The sequence below is a fragment of the Colobus angolensis genome, unplaced genomic scaffold (assembly GCF_000951035.1).
Source record: "Colobus angolensis palliatus isolate OR3802 unplaced genomic scaffold, Cang.pa_1.0 Scaffold51, whole genome shotgun sequence".
In the NCBI taxonomy this organism is placed as follows: Eukaryota; Metazoa; Chordata; class Mammalia; order Primates; family Cercopithecidae; genus Colobus; species Colobus angolensis.
The window spans coordinates 4,682,183-4,688,929 of record NW_012118599.1 but is presented as its reverse complement, the minus strand read 5'-3'; positions in this window follow the sequence as shown (position 1 = coordinate 4,688,929).

Sequence of the window (6,747 nt, the reverse complement as noted above, 5' to 3'; positions counted from 1 at the left end):
ATGTGTGGACAGATTTAAAAAAATACTCCTTTTTGATTTTAAAAAATTATATTAAAATCAATTATAAGGTAGAAAATATGTGTGGACAGATTTAATTTTACTAAGTTGTATCCTTCAGTGGGCTCTTTATTTGAAATATTACTAGGAATTTATGTGCATGTTTTGCCTCTTGAAAGTACTATTCCATGACTGACCATTTTGTTATTATTCATTCTGTTTTCTTCCTTAAAAGTGGATAGACAGTAAATCACCTCCTCCCACCCACCCTATTTTATGAGGACAATGACTCTGAGTAATTGATTGTCTTAGGCATAGTCACACACCTGAGTAGAGCAAATACTAATAGCCAGACTTCCTGACTCCCAATCCATTACTTCTTTTTTTCTTCACCTTTGCAGAAGTATAGGAAATTGGTGCCGTGAGCCTGGGCCTAAAGAACTGTTCATTCAGTAAATAATTGTAAGGTGTCTTCTATATGCCAGATATTATTTTCAACATGGGGACTTCTGCACCTAACAGTCCCTGCCTTTAAGGAGCTTGTGGCTAATGGGAAAGTAAGTGGAGTAAATGAATGAACCCAGCTCCATGAATGAAGCAAACTGGGAGTCTAATGAGGGCTGGAGAGAACCCTAAGCCAGTCTGGGAGTTAAGAAGAACTTCCTGGTGGAGCCGACTTCCAGGTAGAGTGTTGAAAATGAGCCACAGTTGCTGGGCTAGAGTTTACTAAGTTTGCATGCATGGGAGATAGAGTGTCAAGAACTCCCAGTATTAAGAGTATTAAGATCTGGACCAACAAAGTGGCCTTAGAGGTATGGGCTCTGGGAGAGGAGGCTGGAATAGGAAGGTCAACAGAGAAAGGATCTGTTTGAATAATTAGGGCTTAGAATTTGTATTGTAAACAAACAATGGTGAGCTGTTGAAGAATTTTGAGGAGGGAATGATAATCAAATTTCCATTTTTAAACTGTTGCCCTGAATGAAATGAGGGTTGGGCATGTGAGTTAGGCGAGTCATTATTGATGAAGAAAGGTCAGTTATGAGACTCCTATTGTCATCATTAACATAAGTTAATTCTGAAGGCCTAAATTAAGGGAGAGCAGTAGAAATGGAAAAGGCAAATGGATTCCAGAAATGTTGAGATAAAATCAGCAAACCTTGATTCTGATTAGATGTAGGGAATGAGTCAAGTCTGGGTTGCAGGAAATGTCTGAAGATGAGTTTGAAGTGCCCATGGGAGACATTCTTTGAACACATCTAGAGCAGTTGGATATTTGAATTCAAACCTCAGGAAAGATCTGGCTGGAAGCAAATTTGGAAATCAGCGGATACAGGTGCTAGCTGAAGCTAAGGGCCTGGGAGAAGTGCCTATCTGAGAGACACTGTGGATGGTGAAAAGGCGGCAGATACCACAATTGACAGGGATGGTGGGAGAAGAAAGCCCAAGGTGGGGCCAGAGAGGGTAGTGTCATTGTCACCTAAGCCAAGAGAGGAGGCATTGGTTAGCATTGGGAATCCTTGCAGAGCTCAGGGGAGATGAGCATTGAAACAGGGTAATAGTTTCAGGGGAGAGAAATGACTCCCATTTCCTCTGTAACATCAAACCTAAACTTTCACTAATTCCACTGCACCTAGCCCACTCCCTTCCTCATTACTCCCCAATAGCCCCTCTGCTACCAGGAAGTCATACCATTCCTATGCTCTTATTTTGCCTCTTTGCTAGAATGCCCCAGTTCTCACTTGTCTGAGCTTTATCCAGCCTTCTAGGGCTAACATAAGCCCACTTCCCCCCAAGGTTGCCCCCGCATACTCTGAGTGCGTTCTCTTCTATAGATCTATTTGTATTTCGCTCTACTTTACACTTGATTATGTGGGTCATCTGGTGTTGGCTATTGATTCATGAAGTTTGACTCTTCCAAACTTCTTGAAGTAAAGGTCTTATTGTATTCTTCTGCGGCTTTTGTAGCCTGGAATAGTGTTGAACAGATAATCCTTGCTCTGAAAAAGATTTCTGGTTGATCAAAATTGTAAGACTTGAAATTATCCAGTTCATAAAAATTCTTGAGGAAGATTTACATTTCAGCTGTCCAGGAGTTGGAGTGAACCCTGTACAAAGGAGATTGTTCTAAGGTAGAATCTTGGTCAGCTGATAGTCACATCAGCTTAGGGCGGAGGGCGTGGGAACAGAGGTCAGAAGTGAGGGAGGGGCTCTTTACTCAGTGCAGCCACATGGAAGGCTGGGAGGATTCAACATCATGATGACAGTATGTGGTTTCCTCCAAAACGGGCTCAAACTTTACAGCTGGTCCTTTGAATCATGGAAGCATTGCCCATTCCTGCTTGGTGAAAGTGAGGCCTAAGAGGGAGGGGGGCAGACCCCATTTCACAGTGGCTTCTGAAGTTAATGAGGATAAAAGAATTATAACTCATAGTACCATTTTTGTGGCTGTGTTAGCTACTCTCAAAGGCAGAATTTCATGGCAGGGGAAGAGGTGGTTGCTAAGGAAATGACAAAGAGAGGGAAAAAAGAAAAACAACCCAAACCCTCTTTCTGACCACAAGGTTAGAATTTTTCTTTGCTTTTTTTTTTTTTTTTTTTTTTGAGGCAGAGTTTTGCTTTTGTTGCCCAGGCTGGTATGCAATGGCATGATCTTGGCTCACTGCAACCTCCACCTCCTGGGTTCAAGTGATTCTCCTGAGTAGTTGGGATTACAGGAGCCTGCCAACACACCCAGCTAATTTTTTGTATTTTTAGCAGAGACAGGGTTTCACTATATTGGCCAGGCTGGTCTCGAACTCCTGACCTCAGGTGATCCGCCCACCTCGGCCTCCCAAAGTGCTGGGATTACAGGTGTGAGCCACCGCGCCCGACCTTAGAATTTTTCAGGACCTTGCACTACCAAAGGGAAATTTAAGTCTTTTGTTGCTGTTCTTGTTTTTGAGATGAAGTCTCGCTTTGTCACCCAGGCTGCAGTGCAGTGGCACGATCTCGGCTCACTGCAACCTCCTCCTCCTCGGTTCAAGTGATTCTCCTGCCTCAGCCTTCCTAGTAGTTTGGATTACATGCACCGGCCACCATGCCCAGCTAATTTTTGTATTTTTAGTAGAGATGGTGTCTCAACATGTTGGTCAGGCTGGTCCCGAACTCCTGACCTCAAGCAGTCCACCCGTCTCAGCCTCCCAAAGTGCTGGGATTACAGGCATGAGCCACTGCCCTTGGCTGGGAAATTTAAGTCCTTTTTACCCTCAGATGACAGATCTTTGCGACCCTCTCATTCCTGAGAGAGGTAAGGAATCATATTCTGAGTTAGAGGCCACGGTGTTTGTATACCTGGACTCTCAGATTCCTTTGTGGGTATTGGGTTACACACTCCAGGGGGTGGAGCTGTTAAGAAGACCCTGAGATCTTGGTGGCTGCATTTTAAATATTTCATTTGTAAGGGAAATGATGATTCTGCCAATTTATTTCCCCGGTGTACCTTTTCTTTTGAAGTTAAAGTTAATATCCTTTTGGACTTGTACCTTTCTGCTTCTTAGTTCTATAAATCTCTTCCTAGTTTATTTTCTGTAAAAGTGAAGTAGAAATAATTTCCAGAAAAGAACTTGTCAACATAAAGTCATGAGGGAGGCTGGTGATATGAGAACTAGAAGGAACTGTCAGAGCTCTGCAGTCATGGTCTTCTGCAGACCAACAATAAGGCAGTATCATGTTCTGTCCTTTCTCCCTCAGAACAGACAGATATGCCAGTTAGTTCTCAGATCTGAATTGTGCTCTCTTCCAATCACTAAACTACTAAAACCCTAAGTTTTAGTCTTTAGAAATTCAGTTGAGTTGTCAGTTTATAAAACCTGCTATGTGATGGATATGCTATTTTAAGGATATGAAAATAAGTAGGAATTGTGTGGTTATATATTATTTAACTCTGGATGCAGGAATCGTCTGATTGGTTTGGGTTCCCAAAGATGAGAGAAATAGCCTTGATTTTAGACAGCATGCAGACAGGGCTACTGGGAGCATCTTTGGGGATTTCTTCTTCTATAGCTTTATAACCCCAGTGACTCACCTTGATTTCTCCCAGCCATAAAATTAGACTGGTAATTTCATCTGGTTTGCTCTCTACTTCACAAGAGGGTAGTAGAAGATTATATCTAAACAATAGAGCACTTTAATTCCCCAGAACTCCAACAAGCCCAGCACCTCCAGATTATATGTTGCTAACAGCAACAGGACAACTTGAGAAGTTATCCCACATCCCGGGCCCATTCCTGTAGTTCGTCCACCAAGGTCAGTTGGAGAAACCTCCATCCGGAACTGAACTCTTAGGCACTCGGATCCCTCTGCTGGCTTCTGCTAGCAGAAGCACTGCTTAGCTTTTTCTTTTCTTGTTGTTTTTAAATGAATTCAGGTATTCTAATTCGCATTTTCTTTCTCTCTCCCACACTCCCTCTTTCTGTGTTTCTCTTTCTGGCCGACTCTGTAATCCTTAATACATTTCTCTTGGTGTCTTTAATTCCTACATTGAGCATGAGTTCATAGCCCATTTCTGGTAGAAGACCACTGTCTGATGGGTGCTGGCTAAATGAATGCCTCAATACAGGGTTATAGGGGCTGCCATAGAAATAGGTTCAAGGTATGGAGGGGACATTAGGCCCTGACCTCATGAATGATTCCTGCATCTCTTATCAGTGGTGGTCATAATAATGGCAAGTACAAATGCAGACTTGGAACCAAGCACTTGGTTAAACACTTTACAGGCATTATGTCATATAGTTCTTTTTCAGCCCTGTAAGGTAGCTTCTCTGTTTTTGTTTTTGTTTTTGTTTTTGAGACGGAGTCTCGCTCTGTCGCCCAGGCTGGAGTGCAGTGGCCGGATCTCAGCTCACTGCAAGCTCCGCCTCCCGGGTTTACGCCATTCTCCTGCCTCAGCCTCCTGAGTAGCTGGGACTACAGGCGCCCGCCACCGCGCCCGGCTAGTTTTTTTGTATTTTTTAGTAGAGACGGGGTTTCACCATGTAAGCCAGGATGGTCTTGATCTCCCGACCTCATGACCCGCCCGTCTCGGCCTCCCAAAGTGCTAGGATTACAGGCGTGAGCCACCGCACCTGGCGCTTCTCTGTTGTTTACTCCACAGATAACAAAGCTCAGGCTGGATTCATGCAGCTTGTTGATGGTGGGGCTCAGGATGTGAGCTCAGGTCTCTCTGGCACCAATGTCATAACTGCAAACTACAGTGACCTCAGATGCTCCAGGCTTTCCAAGCCCGTATCTTGGCAGAAGTTCTTTGACCTTGCTCTCTGCCTACAAGTCTCTTCTGCCTTTATCTTTTCTCAGGAATTCTGATTTTTCTTCAAGATTCAGTTCAGGGTCACTTTGAGAGGGCTATACCCCCCATCCTTTCCCTGTTTTGGTTGTTTGCTGAGACCCCTGTGAACCAGTATTTGTCTCTAATGGAGCACTTATTGCACATTTTTGTGTTGATTCCCCTACATGTCCGTTTCCCCAGTAAACTTTGATCTCTTTGAAGGCAGGAAGTGTATCTTACCAGTCTTTGTATCCCTAGTACATAGTACAGAGCCCAGCTCATAGCAATAAAAATGACAGCAATACTTCACATTTACTATGTACTCATCTTGGGCTGGGCAGAGTGCTAAGCACTTCATTTTTTAGGCCCTCTCATTTAACTATCATACAACCCATATAATATATAGAATTATGAAGAAACTGAGGCTGACAGAATTCTATAACTTGTCCAAGGTCACCCCAGTAAGTGGCAAAACTGGAGCTTGACTCCAGGTCTCCCTGAACTTCTTTACATTTTATTAATTTTCATGCCCTACACTTTTTTACCTGATTAGGTATTTTTTCTCTTTCAATATTGATTGAGATGTATGAGTAGGAATTACATTTTCTTTGCTAAAATTAGTAAGCACCTTGAACAGTACTTGCTGTATGTGCTTCAGTTGAGGGTCTTTGAAAGAAGGGGTGCATTTAGATAAATCAGATATTGAATTTTTCTGAAGAAAAAAGCTTGGGAGACATAATTACATAAGGTAACTAGAAATGCTCAAAGTCTATTTCTTTACCTAGCAACTTCACATGAAATTTTGCAGTAGTTTTATGAAATATTTTATGAAATAATTGCTGTATTCGTCTGTCACCGAGAAATACAAGTATAAGTTAAGCATTTCTGAAGCCTGAAATCACTGAGTACAGTTTTAATTACCCAAGAGAGGCAAATCTAAAACTAATTGCTTTTCAGAGCATAATTTTAAAAAATGAACAACAGTCTTTGCAATTAGATTTTATGTTAAATTTAGGTCACATGTTAATTTTAACTGTTAGGATATCCTAGAATGTGCATTGTTCTTTAGCAACCTAACTGATAAGTCAATTTGCCTCTCTTAAATATGAAGCTTAGTCAGTTGCTCACCTCATACTTTCAAAGTACCAGTGAAATTAGCAGATAGTTTAATATTAGGTAGGTGCTAAAGAAATACAGTCTATCATTAGCGATATCAAGATTTGTAATTCTTATATTTCAATACGATATTTCATGTTATTAAAGCCTATTACATTTTAATATGGAGAAAATCCCATATCCTTTAAAGGCTACCTTACTTATAGATGTAATTAAATCTTGATAATCGGCTGGGCGCAGTGGCTCACGCCTGTAATCCCAGCACTTTGGGAGGCCGAGACAGGCGGATCACGAGGTCAGGAGATCAAGACCATCCTGGCTAACACGGTGAA